Here is a 13,055-nt window from a genome sequence, read left to right on the forward strand (position 1 = left end):
CCGAAAAGGCTTTTTATACTTTTAAAGTTTGATTAACAATCTCTATTTATATAAATTACTATATTTTCCTCACAGTGCGCCAAGTATCAACAGCAAACTAACAACATCTCAGATGCACTTGCGAAATGATTTCCCTAGTAATGGAATTTCTATATGCACAGCTTAGGAAAACTCCGCAGCAAACAAACAGAGTAGAGAGAACCTGTTAACTTTCACCTGGCAGTCGTCATCGCCACACACTTTGCATGCAAGTCCCGAATGTACGGCTGTTTGTTTATATCCCTGTCGTTGGCAGCAATTGTTTAATGCATTCATTTCGGCAACCGAAGCAGTGGCTCAGCAAGAACTTTAATTATAATTAATTATGTAGGGGTCGGAATGGGCGCAGAATTGCACTCGGTTTTTGAGAGTTAAGGGACATTCCACCCCCTGGGCGTGTGTTATTAATGATGAGTAATGCGCCAGTAAATATTTGTTAATTAAATTAGCATTGCTAAGCCACTAGATCGCAAGTGCGAAGTGTATGGCCTTACAGCTTAGAGACGTGCTGTAAACCTCATACATCTCACCATCCGCTTATTAATAATTTCTCGTGTTTAAATTATATTCCCGCAATATATTTGCGGTGTTTGCTGAATATACATAACATTTAAATCCTAATTGTAATAATTAAGTCAAATTTTCTAGCATGCTTCTAGGCTTGTTAACAGATTTAAAATATTGCCAGTTCTGGTGAAATACGCAAAATATATATGTTATATTAACAAACCGTTTAGATTATTATAATGAACATCAAATTGTGGAATGTTTTAGACTAATATTTTAAGACAATTCAATTTTTTCAATGTTTGAACGTCATCTGAGATAAGAACAAATTAACGGCATCAATCAACAAATATGATTTATACAAACATAGATTGATTACCAAAACAAATCTCAATGAGGTAAAAAAAATTCATGACGATCGCATCTTTAAAATTCTAAATTTGTGTAGTAAAAAAAATATTTTATTTTCAAATTTGGCCAATTAGTCCTTTGCAAGAAATATTTAGTTCATATTTTTTCCGTCTCTGAAGCTTAACTGTTTTAAAAGCTGTTAATTAAAAACAAACAAATAAATAAATTTTGATTAAGTTTTAAAATCATTTGTTTATATATTTGTTACTAACAAAAACTAAATGATTTTACCTTGCTCGCCGTGCTGAATTCGTCACAACAAAATGTTTGAGAACGGAAATGAGACTGAATAATCAGTTTGTAATCTTGACCTTGTATAATTTAAATTGCAGTATTATTTGTGTTATCTACTACTTACCAGCACACAAATTCACATTACAAAGCTTATCGCGGATTCTATATTGCTGCTGGTACAAATGCGTCTATAATTTGCGCTGATAACCTTAAATGGTGAAATTGTGATCTTCACTACTAATAAATACACATGTTTCGGTTATCATTATAGCAAGTCAGGCAAGTTTTTCAAGTCTTGTAAATTTACGATTGAATAGTTTATTTTCTTCCCATGGAAATACTTTTTCCGGGCATCGCAATCTCGAATCACATCTTCTACACGGCCAAACACTCATGTGGAGTTATGCTGGGCAGTATTTTCCAGTTGCAGCGCTGCCAATATCGTGTTATCCATTCTAATTATTTCTGCCCATGCTCGTGGGCCATCATTCGCCCGCTCTTAGTCCTCTGAGCGGGGCCAAGACGGCATTGCCGCTTGAAATTTACATCGGCCATTTGGCGCTTTACATGCTCTAAATTCAGCAGTGGCCCCTGGCCTAAGTCGAAGCTAAAGCCAAAGCCAAAGCGAGAGCCAAAGTAGGAGCCACATAAACCTGGCCGGCGGTCTTCTGAGCCGGGAAACTGCATGGCAATGGCAGCCGCTTTGTGGCCAATTAATTTACGCGCACTTGGCGAGCACTTTGGCTTAGAGAGATGCGGCACGATGCTTATCGCCGGATTAAACCTATATCATTTCATTATTATATGCCTGCCTGCTGGCGGTGGACCATACCATGTGGCGCTCCCTTTGGTGGGCTTGGGCCTGATGTTGGCAACATTTCTAAATTAATTAGCCGAGGACGAGGGGCTTGGCTGCAGCTCACGGGTTGAGCAAGCAATTTTGACAGCATCAGCCGAAAAGCGGCAAAAAATGGCAAAAAATGGAAAAACAGAAAATTGGCAAGGAGAAAAAAAAAATATGGGAGAAGAAAAGAAAAGCCAGTTAACATTTCGGTAGTCGGCGTCGGAGGCCCTCTTATCTTTAGGCCACACGATGCCAGGCGACGTCGACGACAACGACAATTTATTGACAAGACAATGGCGCTCAGCGTATGTAATTAATCTCGACATAATCTGAGTAGATAATTTTTGCCGCTCGTCGTTTGTTTGTTTGTTTGCCGTTGCTTGTTGCAGATGCTTTGGATGCAGTGGCCGGTTTGCCTGGCATGTTCCTGTTTTTTATTATTGTTTTTGTTTTTGTTTAGGTTTTTTTTGCAGCTTCAGCCCGTTTGCGGCGGTCCGTTGGCGGTCTATTTTGGTGTTTGTTTGTCTCCTCGACGACCGCTTTGGTCATGTTCTTTTATAGCCTAGCCTAGCCGGTCCGGTCCTGTTCGGTTCGGTCCGGGCCCTGTCAGCTTTATGAAGTGCCCAGGCAGCCCATAGAGGGCTAGGGACAGCGATACTGTCCTTTTACGGCCTTCCCCCACATTGCTGGCCTTTTTCAATTAAGTAAAACGCAACAAATGCAATCTGCGGAGCAATGCATTCCATAAACCCCACAGAATGCCTTCCCCCTTCCCATCTCCTATCCCCGTTCCATATCCTCGCTCCAAGTATCCCCTCTACTCGACGTCCCAGACTTTGGCCTAGTTTCCGCGGGGTGCTAAAGTACCCTTGCCATTAATTCTGCGGAAAAGTTTTTACGCTGTGGTGGAGCGTATAGGGCAAGAGGAATTTTTTCTAATAGCTGCGGGAGTCCGTGCACATAATGGGTATGTTTTGGCAGCCCCATTGTAAAGTCCAAGTTATAGATGTAGCTACAACAAAGTAATGCCCACAAAGGTTGCATTATTTCAGTGCTTGCATTAAAACGTCATCAGATTTAAGATGACCTTTATTGGCGAGAAGTAAAAGAATTACTAAAAAAAAATGTTAATATTTTGTTCTTGCCTTAATGTATTCAAAATGATACACATCGGTTTAGGTAAATAAATATATGTCTTAAGTCCCATTAGTTTTACAAAAGTATAAGAAGATTGTGTTTTTATTAAGTGTTGCATTGTCGAAAAAGTAAACTTATCCATAACAAAGCCTTTGTTGAATTATTAAAACATGTCTTGTTCGTACATTACTGCATTTGTGTGTAAGTTAGTAAATCAAAACGATATCAAAGGTATCTCAAAGTCTAAACACCCAGTTTCCACTTAATGGATTATGCGTACGTGGGAAAGTTGGATTCGTATCAAAAATTCAGTATGAATTGTTATAATGCAGGCAGTAGAGCACCGCCACCCCGGCCCCCTCCATGAAACAATGAATTTACATTAATGATGAGACTGCCTTATCCCTCCTCAGATACCCTGGTCCTAACTTTGGCGCATCCTCAGCCAAAGTTTTGCTGAATCGTAAAGCAAATGAAACTATGCGAGGCACAGTTTTATTTTTTAGTGTTATTTTTTTCGCCTCCCAGCCTGTATGCAATTTTAATGCTTATGGCCGAGGCTTACATCCAACCACCAACCACCTCCCACCAACCAACTCGCACCAACCTAGACCCAGTCCCATTCCGACGATGCCATGTGCATCCTCGGATCCCTGGGTGGCCATTTGGTCGGCGTTGGCAAATTTTACGACCATGCATATTTCAGATAGCGAAAGTGAAATTATGAGCCGCAATTTTTGGCAAACTTTTAAAGTGGATGGATTTCCTACGAAGCCAGGTCACACCCACATCGACACCCTCGCACGCCCACTGGTGAATCCACCTAATGCCAGGTAACGGCATTTTTGACAACTCATCAGAGAGTTGATTGCCATTTAAGAGCCGGGGTGAAAATGCCTGAAAATGATATTTGAAGACGATGGCTGGCACTCGTAAAGTTGTTAAATTAAGTGGAAGTGGCACAGCGAAATGTCAACTGCTGTGACGACTTTTCATGGTTTATGTTCGGCTTGGGTCTTGACATCTGGGAGCGGCACACCGATAATCTGGTTTGATGAAGCACTGCCAATAGCTTGTGAAACAGTTCTCCACTTTCACCTAAACCCAGGTCGAAATTCTAAACATTCTTTGCATTTTAAGTAAACTCTGTTCACTATCCAATTTTGAGTGGCATTAATTATTTACAAGCGTAGTCAAATTATGTCTTAGTTTCCAAAACTAGTTTAGGAAGCATATATTTACTTTATAGGGTAGGGAATGACCTCTTCACTACGTTAAAATCTATTGACCAAAATCATAATTCCTTCTGGAATGAAATACACAAAACCCAGATTTTAAAATCATATACTAAAGAAAACCAAATGAAAAAGTATTATAAAAATAAGGAGCATAATATTAATAGTTTAAAAAAATTGATTTGAAAAAAAAAGTACTTCTCTTTACCCCAGATGGGACTCGAACCCACAATCCCCGGCTTAGGAGGCCGATGCCTTATCCATTAGGCCACTGGGGCATGTGCTACTGGCTGGCCGAACGCTATTTTGAGCTCAGGGTTGCAAAGCATGAGTCAGTTCTACGTCACAGCAGGAAAAAGAAACATCCAGATGGGGAAGAAAACGTGTTCGCTTAATGAATTTTGTATGGGGTGTAAATAAACCATTTTGCTACCTGTGTTGAAACATTACCCTGATTACGCTAAATCAAGAACAACATACATTTTGTGAGTGGTTTTATGTTATAAAACTTTTTAGACAATATAAAATCATTTGTTTCAAATTTATAAGTAAAGTAATATACATACATACATACATATATAAGCAGAATAACAACAAACTTTCTTATCAACGAGAAACACTTGTGCTGCTGAGTAAACATAACCCAAATATCAAGTTAAAAATGTTTGTCCACTTTGTTTTGTTTCCGCGCAAAACAAACAGTTTATTTAAACAGTTGCTTCGCCACAAAAATTTAAGCGATAAAAGTTTATTTTTAGTTCGTTTTTGTTCTTGTTTTGCGTGTTCTTGCGGCCTTAGTTTCATATAGCTATTTTGACAACCAGAATCACATGCCCCAGTGGCCTAATGGATAAGGCATCGGCCTCCTAAGCCGGGGATTGTGGGTTCGAGTCCCATCTGGGGTAAAGTGAAGTACTTTTTTTTTATTTGAAGAGATATTTTTTTTTTGTATTTACTTGACTACTTAAAATTTAAAAAGTATTTCCAGAAGCAAGTTACCATAAACGAGAAAAATGTTTATAGCTTTATAAAAAAACTTTATTTTAAAATCACATTTTCTTTAATTTAAAGAAACTATTCCGTGAAAATACTTTTTTTTAGACCGGTTGTGCAATAATTTTTTAAGCTTTGGCGTTGCGTACCAAAAACAGCGTCTTCTTAAAGTTTGAAAAACAAAATCAGTAGCAACCGCTGGCCTCATTTGTTATATGCAAATTGGAGTTACATAATCTGGACCACTGACAGCCGTCTGGTGTCTGCCGCCTGTCTTTTCGACAATTGTATTTGCGACCATTGTATTGATTTTTTATGCCATACATATTTATTGTGTTTCTCGGCTAGTCTAGGGGTAAACGGCGCATTTATTTATTACAACTACATTAAACCGAAAATGTCACGACATTAATTTCGCAAATGCGATTAATAAACGTCAGCATAATGTCATTGTTTGCAAATGCCCCAAAGAGGCGATTGTAGTTGTTGTTTGGGGCAGCCATTATGTACAAGCCATTGACCACAAGTCAAGTAAAGTCAAGTCAAGTCTGGGGCAAAAGCCAGCACCAGACAGGCAGACAGATAGACAGCGAGCAGTGCAAACATGATTTACACCCATCCATTGTCTGTGTCTAAATTGTCCGGGCGAAAAGTCAGCTGGCAATAGCTGCAAATAGCAAAACGCCGTCAAGGTGTCTAAGAAGTTGCGTGTCCCACAATTTAGTGAAGCGACCCGACCTACTTTCGGCATCTGGGGCCTGGTTGGCCATCCGAATCGCGGTTCGCTAATGAGAGACCCAGAGGAAATTAAAAACTGGCAAATTGCAATACGGCGAAGACGGGGGGAGCAGTTGCTGTGATTCGGTGGTGGCCAGAAAGCCTTGAAATGTCGCTGGGCGAAACAGTTTTCCAGGCCAGACCACAAATCGGTTTGGCAGCCGGGCGCTTGCAAAAAGCCAATCTCGATTACAATCAGTGCGGATATCAGGTCTGTCCAAGGACTTCTGGGGGCGGTGGGAGTGGCTGGGGAGGCGGTGCCCATCGGCCCGCTTGTTTGCATGTTGCCAGGCGATAAAGATCAAATGAGAAATGGATGTCGCCGACGCAGCCTCCAGTTGACTGGTTGCATGCTGCGTAGATATTTGCATCGCCGCCGTATCGCCGGTGACAAGATTTGTGAGCGCCCAGCTGCAAATCGGAGCGAGGCAAGTAGCTGCCGGTCCGCAATTAACAAGCTCACCAGCGCTGCTCAGAACATACCTCAAGAACTTTGCAGATCAGCTAGATAAATATGAATACAACAAAAAAAAAAATATGTCAAAAACATACAAAATGTATTCCAACAAGCAATTTAAAAATTAAAGTATAAAGTCACTATGAGCACCATTAAATATAAAGTATGTTAATCTATTTAAGCTGTTTAAAAAAATAGTTCCTTAACCATTTCATTATTTGCATAGAGTAATGTTTTTCTTTTACAGTTTAAGCAGACTTTTAAAATAAATAAAATGTTATTCATTAAAACATAAAACATCTTAAAGATAATAGCTTAATTTTTGGTATACCATTGTGCGATATAAAAGCTCGTTTATAAAGACAATTTGGCAGCACAGAGCTCATTTTGTTTTTGGCTTACAGGAGATTTCGCACCAACACAATCGAAAACTCAATTTCAGTTTCAATTTGATTATGGCTAGGATCGATTTTACTTGATTACCTCCACCAAAATTTAAATTTCTCAGCTTGTCGAACAGGTTCCCCGATTGAATGTCGGTAGACGTGTTCGGTTGATGTACCTACAGCTAATTGACGGCTTCCAGTTCGAATCGAAAGAGCCGTTAACAGAATTTCGTGATATGTCACGCGCCGGGCAATGAGCATATGAAAAGTTGCAGCCATAAACCTGCCCACATCTTCGGGTCCACCTCAATTTACTCGGCCTCAGTGCAGGCCGTAAATTATTTTGCCTGGCTGTGCAAATTAATTTCAACTAACTGACAGACTAGCCGAGTCTCTCAAACGGCATTCGATTGCCGGCCAGCATAGGCTGTGTATATATTATGAGCGGCTACCCCGCCCACTTGGCCGAGAGCAACGTCACGTCACCTGGCCGCCAAATTTGGCTATCAGTTTGGCCAAATTTCGGCTCGCCGTTCTCCTGTGGCAGTGACATTTTCGTATGTCCGACGCGTGCCTTAGACAACTGCAATTAGAGCTTGGCCCAAATACAAATTTGTGTGGAAAAAAATAAAAAATATTGCTTTAAAGTTGCTTTTTAATTCTTTTAAATACTATCAGGACTATATATAATACCCACATCGATTGTCTTGTTTACTTACGAATACAGTTTAAATCGGAGTGGGTATTTTTGGGGAATGTGAGTGCTGCGATGGCCCCACCGTTAGACCCCGCCCCCTGACATTGCAACAATGCCGGAGCCGAACTGAACTATGACATGACCGCAGTTGGCATAAATCAAAGCGCAGTTCGGGCCATTGTAAGTCGTCTAGGAGGCACATCATCGCGGAGATGCGCAGGGAAGACTCTCGCATCGAGGAGATTTGGTCTCGAGGAGAAGGTTTGGCTTTCACGCCGCATGCAAGGGGCACACCTGAACCACGGAGCCCGCTAACTAAATCAACAACCGTGGAACAATGGAGGGGATATATAGTATAGTATAAAATGGTATACCAAACATACGGAGCGAAAAGAGCCGCGCAAATTAAAGTTAATCGAATGCCTTTGACCTTTTCACACAGCCCTTCACCTTCTCCTGCCGGCAAACTGCATTGCATTGCCTTCGATTGGCAATTTCAGATAAAGCAGCCAGTCGAGAACCTTTGCCATTCCATTGAAGCCCAAATGGGGAACACCCTGTAAAGAACTGTGAAGTAGGACGCAGCCATCTAGCGGGCAGTGCGGGCAGTACAGGCAGCTACGAATGAGTGGCGCCCTCTTTTGTGGAAAGACTTGAACGAAATTTGGAAAATTCTGATCGATGATCGATCCGGGAAATGCAAGCAGCACAAAAATATCCCAAGGGGGGAAGTTTTCCCGAACACTGTTATACTAATCAGATTTTAAATTGAGTTGATATTTATGTTTGCATTAAGTGGAATAAAAGTATGATAGTTTGCCTCATTTGCTAGTAGTCGACAAGTAAAAAACCTCGCAAAAACCTAACCTTTCAACCCAGAATACTCTCTTGCACCCTGCAGACAGTCTGCTATCAGTTAAAAATGTTATGTGAACTGAACTGCGGGCGGGTAAAAAATGAAAAGGCGAAATGAAAATTAACCTTAATTAAATTTGTCATATCTGGGGTGTATGATCGGGCAGGCTGGGGCTTGTGTGTGTGTGGCCAAACAAGCTCTCTTCGGGTCTAGAACTCCCAGCTCTAATGTCACCGACAACATGACATTGGACAACATGTCAGCAAAAAGTGTTCGGAGCGGGCTAAAATTAAACAAAAGCCAAGCAAATAAAGCAAAGGCGAAATCTATGTTAAAACACAAGCGATTAGAATCGTTTTGGTCGACTAAAACACACCTAATTGCGGGACAAGTCGCTGGAGGACGGCTAATTGAAACGCCGCCCGCTTGTGTTTTTTTCCAGATTCTTTTTTTTTTTCAAGGTTCACTTTGAGTAATTTCTGTGTGTGCGCTGGCAAACTGTTTTTTCTAGATTGCTTGATTTTTTCATTATGTTCGCTTTTTTTGCGGCTGCACAGAATAATTTCAATTTTATTTACCTGTCTTGGGGAGCGGCCACGGCCAGACACGTTTCGCTTTTGGGCCTGAACAGAACACCGACAAGCTGAAATAGAAAAAAATGCATTTGCTGAGCATGCAAACCGCGACTCGAGCGGCCAATAAATACGGGCGACCGCGACCGCCCATTTTTATGGCAATCAAATGCGTTGTTTAATTCGAATTGACTTTTTGAACTGGCTGGGAAACTGGGAAACGTGTCGCACGTGCCCACCGCCCCCCTGCGATATTTTATTGGATTATTGGTGCCGGGATTGTCAACTGTCAGTTCGATTATTGGGCAAGCGAACCAGAAAAAAGTGTAATTACTTGGAGATAACATGTCACAAAAGACTGACCTACAATTTTGTTAGTGCACTCTTGAATTGCCATCAATCGAAAATGATTTATTAGCTGGCATCGACTAGGATTTCTGACAATGGGTTTTAGAGCTAAGCAAATTCGGTATTTTTTCAAGAGGCGTAATAATGTACTAACAGAGCTAAAAAAATATTAAAGAAACTACCAATACAGCATGACAGAGAGAACTTTTAAAGTACTTTCCGATCAAAGTTGTGGGTAAAGCCTCTCTCAAAAGTTTTCAGTGTAGGCTGCCTGGCAATTGATAGTTATACCATAAACTTGCTTTTAGAACTATTGCACAACGCCCGAAAAACAAAAGCCAGCCCATCCCCACCGAAAAAAAAAAATAAATGCAATCAGTGGAAGTTGCCCTCTTCTTTTCTCTTGGTCAAAACAAGTTGCAGTTGGCTTGGGTTTTGGATTGGATTGCGGTGGGCGGTAGGCGGAGTGTGGGGGCGTGGCATTGGGTCGGGTGCCAAACTTTGTGGCATAAACTTTTAATGAGTTCTTTTTATTTGCGATTTGCATGGCCACGCCCCCCATTTGTCACACAAATGAAATCTGCCAGAGCAAAATTGCATTAAGTTGCCGCTTGTAGGGCATTCATATCCAGCACCCATCACCCACCGCCCAACGCCTCACGCCCACCGCCCAATCTCAATGACATTGCCTACTTGGAGCCAAACTTTGGTCAAAGACTGCAAGAACCCCACTCCGTCGTCGGACTCAATGATGAGCGGAAAACAAAAATTGCGAAATAAAATAAATAAATATGCCCGAGTGCAAAACTTTTAAATTGAAAATGCGCTTTGAATATTTCAGCGCTTCAGATCCTCCGGATCCTTTCGCCATCTTGTGCGCCATTGCACTCGCTAACTGCACTTCTGCTCATCTTTGTCTCCGTCCCCAGATTTCAGATTCCAGCTCGCAGCTCCCAGTTTCCAGTTTTTAGCTTCCTGCCCCGCCCACTTCCATCTGTCGACGTCTGCGAAAGGCGAAAATAATTTGAAATTTTAATTAAAAGTATTTGGGCAAAAGTTGCAGCGCTGCCAGCGGCTCTGCTTTTCTATCACCAGACAAATACGACAAAATCAAAAACACAAAAAACGAATAAGCGAAATCACGAGCGGAATTGGCAAGACCCTGGGGTTGGGGGATTGAAGGGGTTGGGGTGCCTTGAAAAACTATTTCCGGGCCTGCTTTCAGCCTGGTTCGCTCGATGGCATTTCAGCTTCAATTTTAATATTGCCGCCGATGGCAAAAATTGTTCACTTGAACATGCATCTGAGATTTGTGCGGGATGGGGAAAAAGGCGAAAGTTGCTATTGTTGCCGATGCGACAAGTGTCCCTCTTACAAGAGCTTCACTGCTCATTTCGTTCATCCACTGTTTATGCGTATGTAGATATCGCGAACTTCAGCTAGTATGAAAATAGATTATTTTTCACGTTAACGTATCACTTAACTATACAATACACTCTGAAATAAATACACTATCATTTTTTTTACAAATATTGCGTCGGTAAGATCATTAAAATAGCTTTATATTCAAGTTAGGTTTTTCGTAAATCTTCCTACTAAAACAGCTTTAATGAAATATTAGTCGTTTGAAAGATCTGTATTTGCTAACCCATAACTAAATATATGAATGAAGCAACAAAAATAAGTAGATTAATATTTTGTATATATTTGACTTCACAGATGACAAAAGCATGTCATATAGTTTAATTTAAGTGTCACTTTAAACTAAGTATATTCAATTCGTGTTTAAAAAAAACCAAAGATTAACACTTTTAAGTTTCCAACTGTGTTTGCGCAGAAACATTTCTCCTCTCAATATGCGTGTTGGTGCGAGTGTGTGACGGGCAAATAAAAATAAATAAAGTAAAACTATTTGCCACTCCCAGAGTCCACTACTTTCTTCTGGCCATAATTAAACCTCAGTAGCTGGAGCATAAGAAGAAGGAAAGGAAGCCTCAAGAAGAGAGAGCCTCCTGTAGTCTTCAATGTCTTCGTCCCTCAACGACGCCCCTTCGTGTTCGGTGTTCGGTACATGGAGGAAAGAAAGAAACTTTATTAATAAAAGTTTTTCCTTTGGCATTTTAGCCAAGTATTATTAAAAACTTTCATATACGCAACGCTGGCAATTCCACACACCGCACACTGACAAACTGACACACGTGTGCGCCGAACATATGTCGACGTCTGTCGGAACATTCAAGCGTTAAATTGTGGAGGCCCTTTTTATGCATGCGACAATATTTGCTGCTTGTGCTGCTGCTGCTGCCGCTGCTGCTTTTGATTTTTGCTGCTTCTCTTGTTTTGCTTTTATTAATTTCGTTGTCATGACACTGAGTTTTGGCAAGTTTCGGTCGTGGGTGTCGAATCAGCAGCTAATTTGCCGTTGTTTTGAAGTCCTCACACGTCAATTGTTGACAAAAGAACTGAAATTTAAAAGCAGAAAATTATTCTGCCAAATAATAAGTTCAAAATCAGTTTGTGTCTTTTCCGGACAAATCTGATATTCTTTGAACACTTGGTATGGAGTGAAGAAAATGTGTTGTGTGTTTAATGTGTATTTAACGTTTAAGTTTGTTTTTTATTTATTTATTTTTTTTTTTTTATTATTTTATTTTTTATTTTTTATTTTAAGGAACTTGAATTAAATACTTTCTTTCGGAATTAGTAAACCTTTTAAATTGAAAGATATGAAATTATTTTGCCAAAAATTGAAACTGAGTGAAAATAAAGGCTGTTCACTTTGTGTTTAACTACTAAGAAATATCTATTATGAGTCTTTATACCGAAAAACAAATCATCTAGGACACTCAATTTATGCCATTTGTAATTGTGAAACGACGAATCTTTGTAGATAAGAACCATTCTAGGTACCCAAGCATGTGCCACAAACTACTTCAGTTAATTTGAAATATAATTTAAAATTATAATGTAATTCTAACAAAACTGTTTATCTATATTTGTTTTTGTTGCCACACACTATAGCTTATGGTAAGCTAGGCAAAGTTGATGGTTTGTTCGTCTCTCAGCCAAACTAGTCAACCTCTTGCCCGAACTTCAGGGGATGTCCCTGGCCTGCTGTATCTGTATCTGTATCCATTCGCTGTTGTCGGATTCCAGCTCTCAAACTATTTGCACATTGAGTGCATGCATATTAGCATTGGAAAGAGAATATCTAATGAAGTGCGTCCCGTCCATTAACTGGAGAACGCATTTTCTCTTAGTTTAGTTCCATTAGAGCGCAGTCTGGCTTTGACTGGATCCCCCCTCCTGTCGCTTGTGGCTAGTTTTTTTACGGCTCTCACTTAGCTAGACAAACTAAACAACTAATTAAAGTAAACCGAAGGCATTTAGCCAGAAAATTCGTTGACCAGATGGGCGGAAGCAATAGCTAAGCGCACACAAGTGCAGAGTCACACTAGCACTCGCACTCCCGACCATGAATATGCAAATATGAGGCTGTCATCCAGCTCATTTCCATTCCCATTCCAATTCACGTTGTACGTTTTCCCATTTCCTTCAATTG

General features: G+C 40.5%; 2 non-coding genes across 2 annotated transcripts; one reads left to right on the forward strand and one right to left on the reverse strand.

Annotated features, from left to right (window-relative positions):
• Nucleotides 1–4,612: 4,612 nt before the first annotated feature.
• Trnar-ccu lies at nucleotides 4,613–4,685 on the reverse strand. The gene has a single exon. It is a non-coding gene; the product is annotated as a tRNA-Arg (tRNA).
• Nucleotides 4,686–5,239: 554 nt separating this feature from the next.
• Nucleotides 5,240–5,312, forward strand: Trnar-ccu. Its single transcript has one exon. It is a non-coding gene; the product is annotated as a tRNA-Arg (tRNA).
• Nucleotides 5,313–13,055: the final 7,743 nt, after the last annotated feature.

Source organism: Drosophila elegans, unplaced genomic scaffold, assembly GCF_018152505.1.
Source record: "Drosophila elegans isolate 14027-0461.03 unplaced genomic scaffold, ASM1815250v1 contig_183, whole genome shotgun sequence".
Taxonomy (NCBI): Eukaryota; Metazoa; Arthropoda; class Insecta; order Diptera; family Drosophilidae; genus Drosophila; species Drosophila elegans.